At 44.7% G+C, this 16,316-nt stretch overlaps 1 pseudogene across 1 annotated transcript; it reads right to left on the minus strand.

Moving 5' to 3' along the window:
- Nucleotides 1-9,120: 9,120 nt before the first annotated feature.
- Nucleotides 9,121-12,275, minus strand: LOC144153195 (uncharacterized; annotated as a pseudogene). The gene is made up of 3 exons (XR_013319316.1): nucleotides 12,257-12,275; nucleotides 10,111-11,224; nucleotides 9,121-9,539 (listed from the first exon to the last, which is right to left on the minus strand). The product of XR_013319316.1 is annotated as an uncharacterized LOC144153195 (transcript).
- Between the last annotated feature and the right edge of the window lie 4,041 nt (nucleotides 12,276-16,316).

Here is a 16,316-nt window from a genome sequence, read left to right on the forward strand (position 1 = left end):
AATCACAGTGACTGAGCCCCAACAGAGACCACGATAACCACGTTAGTTGTGTCGTCTGCTATAATCAAACACCAAAGTGGAGTCGGCAGCTGACGCCCTGTGGCGCCCCATGCAACCAAGCCTCTGTGCAAGTACATTGTAATGCTGTGTGGGAGCTCACTGTATTTTTGTGGTAAACGAAATGGACAACGGAGAACGCACGTATTCTGCACCTTCCCAGGTTATCATATGTGCGTCTTTCAGATGTTTGAAACGCGTACACAGTATTTAAAATGTTGTTTTGTTGCTACTTAAGACTGCACGAAGGACCGCTTCAAGATTTCACAGAATTTGTACCGTTAAGTGTTGCATGAAACAACAGAAGCACGTTTTCGTTGCACGCAGAGGCGCTTGCTTGCTTGCTTGCTTGCTTGCTTGCTTGCTTGCTTGCTTGCTTGCTTGCTTGCTTGATTATGAGGGTTAACGCACCAACCCTACACAGGCTATGAGGCGCTCCGTAGTGGAGGGCCCCGGATTAATGTTGACCACCTGGGGATCTTTAACGTGCGCCTAAATCTCGAACACACGGGGGTTCTCCCTTTTCGCCTCCATCAGAAAAGCGGCCGCCGCGGCAGATGAGCGGTTAGTGCACGTGAAGTACGCTGCACCAACGCTTTTGTTCGTCTTGGAAAGCAAAGCTATCTTAAGAAACGGGTACAATTTTCTCCCTGGATGATACATTACCTACTCATTTTAGCACCGAAAGGTGCAACAATATGCGCGAGGCTCCATGAAAATATTATAGTTCCATGAGTTCTACATATGCCACCGCTACACAATGGGTCACAGACTTCTGTTGTATGCGACCACGCTGCAGCACCGTCACTTGTACGCTTCCTATGCTCACCAGGGTGGTTTGAAGAGCGGTGGGTGCGCGTTGTTCCCACCACAAGCCATCTATGGACGTATGGTTCCTTCACGGGTATGTTTTACACAGGATAGCTTTTCCTGGGCTACGTAAACAGGAAAATTTTGGTCTGTCTGTCTGTCTGTCTGTCTGTCTGTCTGTCTGTCTGTCTGTCTGTCTGTCTGTCTGTCTGTCTGTCTGTTTCTTTGCTTGTCTGTTTGTTTGCTTGCTTGCTTGTTTGCTTGTTTGTCTGTCTGTCTGCCTGCCTGTCTGTCTGTTGGTGTGTTTGTTCCTTGGTTTGTTCGTCTGTTTATCTGCCTGTCTGTCTGTTGGTGTATTTGTTTGTTTGCTTGCTTGCTTGCTTGTTTGTTTGTTTCTTCTGTCTGTCTGTCTGTCTGTCTGTCTGTCTGTCTGTCTGTCTGTCTGTCTGTCTGTCTGTCTGTCATTCAGCCACCCGGCCAAAAGATAAAATAATTCTACAACGAGACGTTTATATAGACAAAACTATTCCAAACAACTAAATCTGATACCATGCTTTACTTTCAACAAATAAAAGTTGAGCAAACATAAATAGATTAGGCATGGTTGAGGTGAAATATCAGTGCATAACTAGCACTACGCAGTGTTCCTTTATTGGAAAATAGTCAGGGGCTTGATATTTATGAGAGAAAATCAATATTACGCGTTGAAAACAATATTTAGATCCAAGAACACAAAAATAGCTCGCGCGCGACCTTGTAGACCTCGTGGCGGCATTCGAATTCCAACAGTAACGAAGTTTTCCAATAGATTGCGCACGAGCAGTGGAAGGCGGGAACATGGAATTGACTAGAGAGAACCTCCACAGTGTTTATCGCGGGCAGAGCGAGACGGGAGGCGAAGAGCGATAGAGGTGGGCGGGGAAGGGACGACATGCATTTACGCGGCAGAGGCGGCAGAATAATGCATTTAGACGAGATTTGCTGCGAAGTGAGCAGGTATACACCCCTATTTATTTTTTCGGTGCCATTCAACCACACACCGCCGTTTTCAACAACAACGAAAAAATCTTGGTGAATTGATAAGGTGCTACAACAAAGTTTAACGCAGATTCGCTGAGACAATTCGACATTAACGCACGAGGGGGGGGGGGGGGGGTTGCCTTTTTGTGATTCTTGGTTATCTTTTTTCAAGAAAGGTTATAGTTGCGTTAAAGGTGGCTTTGAATGAACATACAAATTAGCACGCGTTATTAGCACACATTTTGCATGGCTACACTACTGGGAGAAGTTAAATGACGCCGATTCCCCCATTATTGCAAGTACAAGGTAGTTAGTTAGCTGTGGTAAAGGTGCGTAGGCGCGAACGAATCAGCAGTCATCCACGCGGTAAACAACTTGTTCAAGGTTTCAAGGTTTAGACACACAGCGCTAAAAGCACTGATTTTTTATCGCTTGACTACCGTGAGAAGTTGAACAACGCTAACGACACATAATTAAATAAATATATTGTTGCGTCAAATAAAACAGAGCTATGAGGTAAAAGACGAGAAGCGAAGTTATAATTTGATATTTAACGTGAAGCAGCGGTACATTTTTATATTTAAAGGGACCCTGCAACACTTTCGGTAAGCATTCTCATTCTTTCCTTCGCGACTGGAACAACTGCGAAAGCTATAGTTATCGCCAGCATAGAGCGGAACTATGTGATTTGCTCGTCGTACCAGATACGAATTCCGTTTCTGCTTGGTTTTTGTAGCTTTTTTTTTAAGTTGCTATCGAACAGCGTTCATTGCTTCAACTGAAGGAAAACCGGCGCCGCTACATAGCTTTAGTGACGTAACTCGAACCGTCGAAGAACGTCAAGACCGGGAAAGAGATAAAAATCCTTTGAGCGAGTTTACAAGCTATCTGATGGGCATAGAGCAGTAATTTTTGGCTCAGGTACTTTGCGACCCCGTAATCTAAGTACTGGGTGTGTGTTGGGTGACTGCGTTCTGCAAGCATTTAAGATTTCAAAAAAAAAAAAAAAAAGCTGAAAAAAGTGTTTCAGGCTTCCTATACGAAATTTTGCATGGCGTTCCGCCCCGAAATGTGGGTGCAGTTACGCAATTGAAAAAGCACAGACCAATATCAATACAGTTAAACCTGAATGTAACGAACCTCTAGGCAACGAAGTCCTCTATTTAACGAAGTTTTTCAATTCCCCCCTGCCAACCCCATTTAAACCTTTGTTTTTCCGACATCCATGTAACAAAGGCGTTGCGACGGTTAACCTTGATATAACGGACTCGCTACGCTGTTTATCCATTGGTTTTTGCACTTTTCCAGAAAATCGATTAGCGAAATGCACTACTTTAGCAAATGTTGCCCGCACCGCAAACTACCGCGTGTTTCAACGTGCGGTGGCGCTGTCGGTTGGGTGCTAGGCCTAACTGCCTGCTTGTAGTCATGCGTCTCCACTGCTATCTGTGGTATCGGTTCGCCGGTGATGATTTCTGCCGCCAGAAAACGGAAAGTTTTTTTTCTTTTTTTTTTAGGACAACCTCGCAATTTTAAATGCCGCCTCCGACGGTGAGAAAGAAGAACGGAGCCACCCTGTACAGTATCCCAGCTAGCACCCTCTCAGCAAACTTGAGTGCGGAAAAAAGCATTAAATACGGGGAAAGGCATTCTTTCAGCATAAGCTACCTCCCTGAAACGGGTTAAGGCACCTAGAAATGTCAAAACCAAAAGTGATACTTAATTTACGTTTGTGTATACGGGGCTAAGTCACCTTGCTTCTTCGGAGTGCCGTGCAATGGCTGATCTCGTGGGAAAACAGCAGTTGCAAATCACGCAGTCTTTCACTGTGAAATAAATTCTCGAAGGTTGAGTTCGCCTTCACTGATGTCTGGCACTTTGGTTTCGTTTCTACTACATTCACGCGAGCCTGAACTTCAAAACCTGCATGTAACGAAAACCGACATGTAACGAAAAATTGCGAAATTTTGTCAACTTCGTTCTATTTAGGTTTAACTGTATTACCCGTTTTTGCGACGCAAACCAAAGGCATATGTAATGCAGACTTTCTAAATATACCTCTCGTGTAGTTTGGTTCAGGCTTTTCAACATGCCTCTCTAGAGAAAAAACCCGCGATACTCAAGGAAAAAGAACTAACATTGAATATCTTTTCCCAACAACGCGGTAACACCAGGATTTACGTCGATTTATCCGCTATCCTTCGATTGTTGAGTCTTAAAATTCTGATGTGTAAATTACACTCAGATGGTATTTGCGGTACAACTTATGAGCTCACTAGATCTTTGACCGCCTGCAACAGCACACGTTCCTGGATAGATTTTCGTCCGAACGTAGATGCAATAAATAAATAAGGTACACAAGGAGACTTTTATGCACCTTGTTATACCCCTCGTATGTTAATAACATGTTCCGTATTTCCTGGTATATAGTACTGACGACACTGGCTTTCTAACTACAGAAAAAAGAGAACCACCGTTAAAAAAATCGCCAACAAACGTAGTAATTTTTCAGAGAGGAACAATAACAATTGTTTGTGCATCAATAGCGATAAAACGAAAGGCATTGTTTAGACCTAAAAATAACGTTGCAACTCTACTAAAAAAACGCTTGGCAGAGAACAAATTGTTATATTTGAGAAAACGAAAGTGCTAGGAGTTCGGTTTTTAAGAAACTTGGGTTATAATATCCAGGGGAAGGGTTAGAGCCACAGGAAATAGGCAGAAAAATAGCTATACAGCTAGAATTTGCAGCGTTGTTTCTAGGCATAAAGGTTTTAACAAAATTTTTTGCCTTTTCTTTTCTAAATTACGCACATTTATTTTGAGTACAACCACAAAAATCAACCTAAAATAAGATGCTCGTGTTGCAGAAATAACCACAGGAATCGTCGGAAATGCTTCGGGTGCATGCCATTAAAAAACACTGCTATACCAGAGCGGGATTAACATTACTCACCCAAGGTGCTTTCACTTAACCTAAAGTTACAATAATGCAGCTAAAACGAATAACCCATTGCATGCTGAACAATTTTACCTATATAAAAAATTGGCCGCGTATCTGCTCTTTTCGTTGCAAATGCCATCAAAAGACGATAGTCTTTATCGGCTTTTGCGAAGTAAATGCATCCCTTCGCTTTCCCGCTCACCTCTCATGTTGTTCCTCTTGCGTCGCGCTCCTCCCAAGGTAAAGACGCCAAAGGTTTGCTTAAATCATTTTAAATTTTCCGCGTTCCACTGCTCCAAACCGGGTGTCTCGATGCGAACGCTGCCGTACGGCGAAGACGAGCGTTAATCGAGGCGCCCTACTTCAGCGTTTACAGAACCGCGTTTCCCTACTTCACGTGCGTTGCAAGCAGAACGTGGAACCTATCTAGTGGAACCTTGCGTAACTGTTGCCGGATGATTTCTTAAAACGGCGCCAGAAGCTATAGTGGCGCTGGTGACAGCAGGCGACGGCGGAGTGAATTCTTTTTCTGCAGTTGATGAAGTATTTAATTTCGCAAAAGTCAAGCATGTTTGATTTCTTATAAAGGAACACTGCAAATATCACTTCTGTATTGATTTGTTGTCTCATATTTGCGTAATGCCTTGTTCTTCTTCAACAATGTTGACAAGTGTGAACATTACACCGGACATAGACGGGTAGATTTAGCTGTGACTATATAAGACTATTGCGCAGGCATTGTTTTGCTTTGGCCGGGTGGCTGAATCGAGTCACAGACAGACAGACGGACAGACAGACATACAGACATACAGACAGACCAAAATGTCTGGGTTTAAGTAGCCCAAGAAAGACTATCGTCTTTAATAAACCCAATGTACCACATGTTTCACTAACGTACACAGCAACACTTAAGAGTCACCGCTTGCAGACATTGGAATTGAATATCCCCGTTTTTCTATGGAGTATTTGACTTCAGTGTCGAAGAAGAAGTTGTACAAAGATCTCGTTGAAATCTGCTTTCCTGTGCCACTATACAGATCCATGTTTCGAAGTGGACCAGGACAAAATGTTTTGAAACGTGTAAAAGCAATGGTTGTTCCGCCGGGTGTTAAAACGTTTTTCTTTAAGCTTCATGTTGGTGTGCTCCCGGTTAAAAGGTGGATGCTTGAGAAGGGTTTGTTCGTGCCCTGGGGAGCAGACTGCTGGCTATGCAAGAAGCCGGAAACTGTTGAACATGTATTTTTGGACTGTTGGGATGCGGTGTTTTTGTGGGATGTACTTCAGAGAACTTTGAAAAAGGAACTCCCCTTGGATCCTCATGGTATACGGTTTCTGGCAGTTGAGAACGATAATGGAGTGCCTTACGACCTATTGAGAGAGAGAGAGAGAGAATAAACTTTATTTAATGAGACGAGTCAAGCGGGCGGTTTCCTCAGTTCAGGACCCCGTTGGAGCGTCCAGCCGCCTCAGCTCGGTGGATCAGCCGAAGCTGCTCTTCGAGGCTAGAGCTGGCCAGCACTTCCTCCCACTGCTCAATCGAGGGATTTGATATCGGGGAAAGTGAGGGGTTAAGCTATTGATGTTGCTGGTCCTCCACGGAATATTGAGGTCTCGAATGGCAGCTCGTTACTCGGACGTTGATGGACGGCCCGCGAGGCAGTATTTCTGTGAAAGCGTTCATCGCATTGTAGAAATGTGGAAGCGTCAACCTTGTACACCCGAGTGGCTGCAGGAAGTAGAGAAAGTGTTGTCTATGCCCCGTTTTTAGACATAATACGCTGGCTTAGGCTAAGCTAGCGTTTGTTATCTGTAGCACGTTTTTGTGATGTCTGAAACCGGTAATAAAAAAAAAAAGAATATCCCCGTCGTAACAAACAAGTCAAGTGCGCCTGCAGTATAAATGCCACTTGTCTTTTAACGAAATATGAGACCCCTATTTACTTCAACGATGCCCTGTTGCTTTGTTTTAAGTTGTGTATCTTGCTCGCTGTTTGTCATTTCGGTTAAACGCTTACGTTGTTCATGTGTAATGTACTTTTTTCCATTGAACGTTAAGGTTTATTTACCGTATTTACTCGCGTAATGATTGCACTTGTATTTTCAAAAACATTGAAGGTAATTTAAGGGTGTGTTTATTATCGGGATAAATTTTTGCAAAAACATTTTTAGACCAAAAAAACTCAAGCAAGTTGCGGGCAAACATTCTTACAATAATGCGCATGAACATAATAAAAATATTAAATAAACCATAATAAAAACTTCGCTAAGATTCATCAGCTCTTTGCAAGGTGACGCAAAACGCAGTGTTTTTTTTAATTACGGAATGCGCCGGAACGAGTTTGCCGCGAGGTGACAACAGGTCGACCAATAACTGCCTGCCCATTGTCACAGTGTGGGATATCAAGAGAGACATGGCTGCCGACGTAGAAAGCTGAGCGCGTTTTTTTTCTTTGTCTTGTGGGTACATTATGTGCCTTTAGTGAAAGTTTCTTCCTCATCAATATTGGACGCATGCTTGCCGTTATAGCTAATATCGGAAAGTGTGTTGCTGTAACGTAGCCATGTCCGCTTTGCAAGGGAAGGAAACAGAGGTAAGCACGACCATCATCAGCTAGACTTGGCATCGATAAGACATATTTCTGCGCCACGTTCAAGGTGCGTTCATTGCTCGGAAAAACAAAACAAAAAACGAACTTTGAAGACAAACTTCAGGGTGCGATCATTACGCGAGTGCGATCATTATGCGAGTAAATACGGTATTTAGGTTTTCGGTGCTTGCCCGTTACATTATTTTACGCACGCCTTATAATGTTAAAAATTCAACACCCCTCCTTTTAACACCGATGATGGTTGAACGTGAAGCTTTCTCGTGACAAATTGTTTGGTTGTCTTCTGAGTTTGGGCTTAGTTTCGACCATATCGAAATAGAGAAATCCGATAGGCGCCGGCTTCACAACGCGACGGACCCAGGTTTGATTCTGGCCACTAAAGCGTTTTTTTCTTCCACTTCCCCCACGATCATTCATCTGTATCGCCAGAGAAAGGTGGCTTTCGTGCAGGGCGTTTTTGTGTTGCAGACGTCATCGGTGAGAACACTGAAGAAAAAGTTTTGTGGTATTTACACCACCGCATTTTAAGCTTGATTTATTCCTCGCACTGATGTTTTTCAAACTGTAGTTCTCGAGCGTTGTTTTGTCAATTTTCTGCTCTAGTCCTACCTTCAACTGCACTGTGTTGCTACGACAGACTCATGTCCCTAGTTGCTGACAAATGTGGGCTCAGCCGACTGGTGAGGCTTCCACCGAATGCAGTTTTTTAGACTGCACCACCCTTCTACTTTAAGAAAACAATGTCATTTAATTTGAACCGATTTTATTTCAAAACCACGGTGGCTGCCTTTGAGATGAAGCCAAAAATCCAAAATGCCCCTTTGTTGAGATTTCGGCCTACGTTAAAGCTCCCCAGGTTGTCAAAATTATTCAGGAGCCCTCCACTACGGCTCGCCTTTGGCCTAGGTGCTGCTTTGGCGAGTTAAACGCCGAAGTACGAATATGATTTTATTTAAACCCCCGCCCTTTCCAAAGAATCGCGCAATAAGTAACTAGATTTGCCATCATAAATAACCTGAAGTGTAACAAGCAAATTGATTCGTTCGTCACTAATACGAACAGCAAGCGTTAAATTTTGTCACTTGAAAGCACTTCAAAAGCTACTGCACGTTCAAAATAAAGCTTCCTAGTTCCCAAAACTACAGTCCTCTACATGTTTGATTATGGCGGTATCATTGGGGCACGTGCATTCCCACTAGCAATAAGAAGGTAGAAAAAGTGAAGTAGGCGACAGGCGGAAACATTTAGAATAGCTTTTCGCGCACCGCATTAACCGACATCTTAACAAAAGTAAATTATACAAGGAAATGGCGCCACGGCGTGATTATAATTATCATTGAGAAGTACCTTGTTCCTTTTGGGACGGCACTGGTGAATGTACATTTTATCTATAACCGGTTTGTTCACACCGACAAGCTCTATTTATATTTTTTTCAAAGAAGTAATAAAATATCGTAATAACCTTCCTAACAAGAAAGTGTTCGTAATTAATAATGGTTATTGCAACACCTAGCGTCTTTAAATGTTTCTATTGCTGCCGTGGTCTTCCCTAGCTACCTCATTGTACCTTTTTCTGCGTTTGAAAACACCACTCCGTACTACACCGCTAAGATATCAGCAAGGAATCTTGCATTAATATTACAGTAAACTTGTAATATAACCAAATGTTCTCACCTGGTGGTAAAATCTGACCAAACAAAAAGGGGAAGATTGCACTCTTCGTCGTGGTCTTTGCACATCGTAATCACATCAATAATAATCACATGCATTATTAACCAGGCCGATTCTCTGACATTGGCTGCTGGTTTTCTCGAGATGGATGCTGGGACGTCGGCGTTTAGAGTTGCGTTTTTCCATGAAATTTTTCAGCGCATTGCATCTCCGGTTTATTTGGCGTGGGAAATATTCGTTTTTCGAATGAAAATAGAAATGGACAAACCCACAAAAGACACAATTCCGAATTTAATAATTCATTTGAAAGACCCAGCGACGTTGTCTGCGACGACCTTAGCAGATACCGCAGTAATAGTTCTCAAAGAGCTACGAAGGTTTGCGGGATAGGGTCGTAGTAACTCTATGGTTGACATAAGCGCGGAAGGCTGAAAGAAAGAAAAAAGCAAAGAGAAAAACGTTTAGCGGCAAAAGTTGCTACAAGTCCGTGTGCAGAGGAATTGCGCGAGGACTCACTGTGCGCGGTCTGTTAATGCGGAAGTGGGGAATAACGTGACCACGTAAGGTTGGCTACCACAAAGTTGTTAAAGCCTAGTTATCTTTTAAATACATCTACCAGCCCACGCCGTGGCGGATTGCTCCGTTTAGGCTTAACAAACGAGCTGCATATTCACTTGAATAAGGAAATTGTGCTGCGCTTCCGAGCTGAAATTTATTTTGGTATCCTAAAAGAGGCGCCTTGGCCAAGAGCTTTGATGTTCTAAGCCAAAAGGCATTTTGAGTCACTTGCTTTTAAGACAAGAAATATCGTAGGAGAAATAATGCGTGATTAGGGCGTTATGATTATAATTCCCTAGCACCTTATGAGATCACGTTTGTCCTTATAAAATAAATATGCATTCGGAATGTACAACATGAAATAAATAGTAGGAAAGTTGACGCGTCATATAATGCTGGTGAAAGACACGTAACTATTTGGTTGAAGCTGTATTGGCTTACCTTTTTTTTCTGGAGAGTCTATGCGCTAATTTGGAAGCTACTAGATCGTTGAAGGCCACTTTGTCCGCAGAATCCGCCAAATCCGCCGAGGCCGTATCCTCCAAATCCTGAAAGTCCTTCTAGGCCATATCCTCCATATCCGCCGAGCTCTCCAAGGCCGTATCATCCGTATCCACCAAGTCCTCCGAGGCCATATCCTCCGAATCCACTAAGTCCTCCGAGGCCATATCCTCCGAATCCACTAAGTCCTCCTAGGCCATATCCACCGAGAGAGTATCCTCCGAGGCTGGATCCACTGAGGCTACCAGAACCTCCAATGTTGTACAATCCGAGATCACCGTATCCTCCGAGGTTGTAGCCTCCAAGGCTGTATCCTCCGAGGCCACCATAGCTTCCGAGGTTGTCCTTCCAACGAGGCCGTACCCTCCAAGGTTGTATCCAATAGGTACTGGGGCGACGACTGGAGCTGGGAAATGCACTGGCCTAGGAACTGGTTCTGCGTGGGGCACTCGAACTGGAACTGGGTGGGGGTGGGGTAAAGGAACTCGGTATGGGCGTGGGACTGCAACTGGGCGTGGGGCTGGGACTGGAATTGGCCTTGGAACTGGTACTGGGTGCGGGGCAGCAACAAGGTGGGTGGGGATCGGGACTGGGAAGCGGGCTGACCTTCCACTCAGGAGGTCGACAACTTGTCCAACTACGGTTTGGAAGCCAACAAATCATTGGCGGACTCCGTTGCCAAGATGCCTGACGCCACGGGCACCTGCTAGGAGGCCTCCCAGTCCACCGTATCCTACGAGGCCACCATATCCTCCAAGGCTGCCGTATCCACCATATCCAGCAAGGCCTCCAAGGCCGTATCCTCGGTATCCACTAAGTCCTCCTAGGCCGTATCCTCCGTATCCAACAAGTCCTCCAAAACCGTATCCACTGAGTCCTCCGAGGCCGTATCCTCCTAGGCCTCCCTAGCCGCCTAGAATAGCATATCCAAGGCCGAGGCCGCCGTACGCTCAGAGGCCACTAAAACCTCCCAGGCCATATCCTCCTCCGAGGTCGTACCCACCGTACCCGGCGAGTAGGGTGCGGAAAGCCTGGCCGAGGGTGCCATGGCAGGCTGTGTGGAAACAAGAATTTGTGTTACTCCATTACTGGTGTAAGCTCATGTAAAATTATATAGAAATCTATAAAAATTTGGTAATCTTGATTAAGACGGGAGAAAAATCTTCCCAACACATACAGAGCTCTTTACTTCCGAAATAGCTTTCAATGACACGGAAGTGCACTGACGAGCAAATCTCGCCGTATTTAATTCTTTCGTAACAAATAAGAGCCTAATGATGGGCTTTGGGCTGCAAAAAGAAATGGTTTTGTTGAGGAGGTTAAAAAAGTTTTGAAAGTTACCCTACTTTCATGTGCATTTTACTACCCTAAACCTTTCGTTGGGTTCTGCCTGGATTAAAGATATCGCGTGGCGGCTATGGAGATCGCTTTCAGCCCATCGTTGCCTAGCTTGGGGTGGTAACTGCGAGATTGTTTGTACCATGCTTGGATGAGTTTTGTGCAGAGTGCGTGCCGGAATCTATTCCGACCATCATCATAGTTGCATCAGGGAACGTACGGGCTTATACATCTTCCGCAAGGCGTATGTATGGTTCAATAATGTGCGGGATGCACTCGTTTCGCACATGAGCTTTGGGTGTAGAATAAAAAGCCACAATAATTATTATTTTGCCATAAATGAGAAAACATTGTGGAATCAATTTCAAGTAATCATATTACGTACTTTAGTTACGGAAAAAAAAATGAAATATGCTGGATGCAGTACGCTTCAAACAAGGGTAGTTCGAATCGATTTTTTGAAATGTCGTATTCTTGTTATGAACGATCTATCTCCGGCTTTTGCCACACCTGAAAGTGAGTGCTCAAGCTATCATATATACTCCCTAGAGAACACCAAAGGGAGTGGTGACCTTTGCTACATCGTTTACTCCGACACCCGGGTTTCCTTGAATCTCCAATATCCCTTCCTGGTTCGTCGTCCTTATCCTTCAGCATGACGAAATCACTCAGAGTGAAACATACGGAGTAGCGTAGCGTTTGGCGCAATTAACTACGGCAAATGACTACGCCATCTGACGAAACCGACCTAACCAGTCCAGAACCATCCGAAGTGGTTCTTTCCGTTTCATACTATGAATCACGGCTACGCCAAAATAAAGGCGAATATTCAATCTATTATAAGATTTTGAAGTGCGAATATTCAGACATGGGACGAACGGGACAGAGACAAGTGCTGCAGCGCTAGCGCTTGTCTCTGTCCCGTTTGTCCCCTGTCTGAATATTCGCGCTTGAAAACCTTATAAGGGATTGCCAACTAGTTTGAACTCACACGTTGTTAAATTAGATCTATGCCTCCTTAATGGGTGCGTAACGGCTATATCTCTCTGTATTAGGGCTGATGGCTTGGTATTGGCTCATGCAGTGTGACCAGCAGCTCGACGTTTGCACAACTGGTTTGCAGCGCATGATAACCCACCTTTCTACCTTTACAGACAACAGTGTGCCATTTAAAATCTTCGTGATCGCTTACCTTCATAGCCAAGGAGTTTAGAAGTCAAATTTTTATGGATATAGTTGCGTAGACATGCTTAGGTCTCAGATGAACCCTCGAGCCCCAGATACCACAAAAGAGGTCTTTGAGCATGTCATTGGTAGACCATTCATAACTTGAAAACTACAGGGCCTTAAAGCTTGTGACCTTTATAGGATATTAAAATTCAGTCTAACCCTTGGTCGCCTAACGCCACTTCGTGTCTAAATCAGCGTAAAGCCTTCAGTGTAGTTTACAATAAAGCAAGAACCAGTATCTCACCGACGAAAAGGAGTGCGACCATGAGGAAGGCCTTCACCTCGGATGCGACCAAGGGGCTCCTGCAACACTATCGGTCTGCAGCCGAAGCCGGGTGCTGTTCTATGCTTTGGTTGAACATTTTATACGTTTAAACTGCGCATTGTTAGTGTCTCTTGGACGTCGATGCTAACCACGATTGCTGCTACGCTGTGAGAATTGTTATTTCAACAATGCCAAAAGAGCAGAAAAAACTTACTTTGTAACGTCGTAATATGGATGGCTAGGTATTACACCAGCTGATTTGTGTTTAACAAAAACAATAAAACAATACGAAGTGCTCACGGAAGACGCGAAGTAGACTGTTAACAAAGAATGTGCTGCAAGTTTTCGAATAAAAATGTAGTAATCATTCTCTAGGTTTGACGCTACCGCACTGTTAATCATGAGGGTCGGAAACTTCAAGGATGTATCTGCAACGATACATCCGGAATATTTGCAGCAAGGTCGCTAAACTTCACAGCATACACGATGCAGAGTTAGATTTGCAAAAGCAGGAATGCAGGGAGAAGTTCTCGAACAAAGCAATAAGAAATATGTTCTTAAGTTCACGCAAATACGAAAGCGTTTGTTCTGATCCACGAGCTGAACATCTTTCGTGTCTATGCGCAGCTATGCGGCCCGAGAACCTGGCTACCTTCGCCTACGTAACGGTTAACTAGCAATACCCAGAGGTAACCAGAAGAACTTATTTTCGTCGTGTCCTCGTTTTTTGGCAGGCATTATTGTTTTTTCAACATCTTTATAACTTCCGGAGGTTTGGCGACGTCAGATGTGACATCCCCTCCGAGGGAAAGATTGAAGGTAAGCAAAGGAGGTAAGAACACCTTTTACTTATTAATAGTTGAGGAAAATGCCTCGTTACTTTGTACAATGAAGCGCCGTAAACCACAACCTGAAGTTGAACTGCTTGGAATGAAAAAAAATATTCGAACAAACCAAAGTTTTATCCAAACGGGAGGCCCCACAATATTCCCGCGCGTGAAGAGCAGAGGAGATGCGGCACAACCACGACTGGCTTTGGCACAAATTATGGGTATTCTAGCTCGCAGTTTAACGTATTTTGGCGGCTATTAAAGGCAGACGCAAGTTGATCTTAATAAAGGATTTGTCCCTCCCTGCGGATGGTATAGTAGTGGACTGGCGTCTGTGCGAGCGAGAGAGAGAGAGAGAGAGAGAGAGAGAGAGAGAGAGAGAGAGAGAGAGAGAGAGAGAGAGAGCTTTTATTGCCGCGAGGGCTAATTCGGGAAGGGGTGGTGACCTTGGGAGGAAGGCCCTCGGTGAGTTGGGCCGCCCGATCAACGATGGCTTCATGCACCGCCGAATCCGAGGTGCCCAACGCGCTCGCCCAGTGCTCACCGTCTCGATATGGGGGAAATGTGGCTTCTTGGAACGGTGCGTGCTGAACACATGGAACAGTTTTAAAGACGATAGTCTTTCTTGGGCTACTTAAAAGGAGAAGTTTTGGTCTGTCCGTATGTCTGTCTGTGACTGGATTTAACCACCTGGCCAAAGTGAAAGAAATACTCACAGTCAAATCTAAACGTCAAAGTCCGGTGTCAGTGTTCACACTTGTCAACATTGTTGAACAAGAACAAGACATTACGCAAATAGTAGGCAGCAAATCAATAAATAAGTGGTACTTGCAGTGTTCTTTATTTAAAAATTCATGGATGCTTACTTTTGAGATAGCAAATGAAATACTATATCAACGGCAGAAAACCGTCGCCTGCTGCTGCCAGCGCTACCTCCTGGCGGTATTTAAGAAATCAAACGGCAGTAGCAACGAAAGGTTCCACTAGGTGGGATCTACGTTCTGCTTGGAACGCTCGTGGAGTAGGGAAACGCGGTTTTATAAGCGTTGTAGTAGGGTGCCTCAATTCACGCGCGTCTCCGGCGTACGGCAGCGCTGGCATCGAGACACCCCACTTGGAGAAGTGGAACGCGGTAAATTTAAATTGACTTGAGCAAACCTTTAGCGTGTTATCTCGGGAGGAACGAGACGGGAGAGGATCAGTATGAGAGGTGAGCAGGAAATAGAATGGAAGCCTTTATACTTGGCAGGTGCGCCAGTCGACTATCGTCTTTCGGCGACATTTGCGACGAAAGGAGCAGATACGCGGCCATTTTTGTCTTAGGGTATTTTCTGGTCAGTTGGATTCGTAGAATATGTTAAGGGAGTTAGGCTGTTTCAAGCTACATTGGTAAAGATGCAATGGCCACGACGTATATACTTGTATGCAGGAGCACACGCATATTATGATATAGCAACACATCGAGCTAGTTTCAAGCGTACGAAATTTCAAACGGCTACGAAAATTTAACCCGTACGTTTATTCTGGATAGCAGTAGGCACGTGCAGAAAAAGGAAATCGTAGCTTCCGAAAACCAACAGAAATCGCGTCGACCATGTCGTTTGCTGCAGTAATGTCCGTAAGCTGAGACGGCAGCCGAAGATCAGTTGCGCTGCCACGCAAGCAAGTTTGATGAGACACAGGACAGGGGTGGTGTGCGCGTCAGGAATGGCTTCGGCGACGCCAAAGTTTAATGGCTTAACATGGAGAGAGAGAAATCACTTTATTTTCTAAGCAAATTGGCTAGGAATGCGTGGTGGCCGCCGGACGAAGGCTGGCGGCTACGATGGCGGCTCGGTCAACGAGTAGTTGCACCCCCGGTTGCGAGCTGCCCAGCGCGTCCTCCCACTGCTCGACGCTGGAGATGGGGGGAGTGGGTTAAGACGACAGGCCCACATAGCGTGGGTTAGTGTGTCCAGGGAGTCACAGAGGGGAGAGTTGGGTGTAGGGAACTCAGAGGGATTGCTCTTATGGAGGAGGGACCGACTGGCGGGGGAATTAGTTTGAAGGAGTCGCCATAGGCGCTCCTGAGCGTTGGTGAGGGATGTGTGGGCTAGGGGATAGCGGCGACGGGAGAGCCGGTATGTGCCCTGCAATTAGAGTGATCTTTCACGCCTGTAGTGCACTGTGCTAGTAGCATTGCCGTGCATTTTTAATACATGAAAGAAGCGAGACTTTGAAAAAAGAAAGTGACGAAAACTTTGAAGTGGGATTTCTCATAATACACTGTCCACTGAGAAAAGGAACATTTTCTCTTCAACTGTATGTGTTTGCACAATCATTTTGGGGGGAGTTGTTGATTAATGCAATATACACACCCTGAACCAGAATAAGCGCGTTGTCACCCAAAAGTATGTTTTTTATTCACACTTGTTCTGTCGAATTGATTAAAATTTGTGTTTGTGATATGAAATATTTTTTTATATATCAATGGTTGTTACCAC

Source organism: Haemaphysalis longicornis, unplaced genomic scaffold (genome assembly GCF_048455015.1).
Source record: "Haemaphysalis longicornis isolate Haplotype H1 unplaced genomic scaffold, Haemaphysalis longicornis Haplotype H1 scaffold_9, whole genome shotgun sequence".
In the NCBI taxonomy this organism is placed as follows: Eukaryota; Metazoa; Arthropoda; class Arachnida; order Ixodida; family Ixodidae; genus Haemaphysalis; species Haemaphysalis longicornis.